This window comes from Silene latifolia, chromosome 9 (genome assembly GCF_048544455.1).
Source record: "Silene latifolia isolate original U9 population chromosome 9, ASM4854445v1, whole genome shotgun sequence".
In the NCBI taxonomy this organism is placed as follows: domain Eukaryota; kingdom Viridiplantae; phylum Streptophyta; class Magnoliopsida; order Caryophyllales; family Caryophyllaceae; genus Silene; species Silene latifolia.
The window spans coordinates 120298324-120299009 of record NC_133534.1 but is presented as its reverse complement, the minus strand read 5'-3'; the positions used below and the strand labels follow the sequence as shown (position 1 = coordinate 120299009).

The 686-nt window shown below is 41.8% G+C and overlaps 1 non-coding gene across 1 annotated transcript; it reads right to left on the bottom strand.

Annotated features, from left to right (window-relative positions):
- Positions 1–356: 356 nt before the first annotated feature.
- LOC141602843 (small nucleolar RNA R71) lies at positions 357–463 on the bottom strand. Its single transcript, XR_012524750.1, has one exon. It is a non-coding gene; the product is annotated as a small nucleolar RNA R71 (small nucleolar RNA).
- Positions 464–686: the final 223 nt, after the last annotated feature.

Here is a 686-nt window from a genome sequence, read left to right as displayed (position 1 = left end):
CACATTCCGTACCAACCGAGGAGAACCTACCCAATGGTACTCCCACACCACAAAACTTAACCGGAAATTTCATTGCCAAATCCGCATTTATCCAATTAGTCGAAAAAAGCCAATTTGGGGGGATGCCTAGTGAAGACCCTCACTCTCACATGGAGACTTTTTGTGACTATTGTGATGCGATTTCTCAAACCGGTGTAACTCAAGACCAAATTCGATGGGTCTTATTTGCTTTTTCTCTAATTGGCACCGCAAAACAATGGTTGAAAGGCCTTGATAAGGCTATTCTCGGAATTGACTCTTGGAAGAAATTGGCTCTAGCTTTCTACAAAAAGTTCTACCCACCGGAAAAGACTAACATGATAAGAGCTCAAATTACGGGCTTTAAGCAAAGAGATGAAGAATCCTTGTATGAAGCTTGGGAGCTATTCAAGGGAATTTGTCGCTCATGTCCTCATCATGGCCTTAGCGAGTGGTTCTTGGTACAACAATTTTGGAATGGTCTTTATGAAGACTCAAGAAACATTCTCAACATGGGATCAAATGGTATGTTCACCGAAGTTGACGATAATCAAACTTGGAACAAGATTGAGGAAATGGCGGTCCATAATTCACAATATAGTAGACCTCGCAAGGCTACTAGAGGAGGAAAGCATGAAGTGGACTCTATTACTCAATTGGGTGCTCAA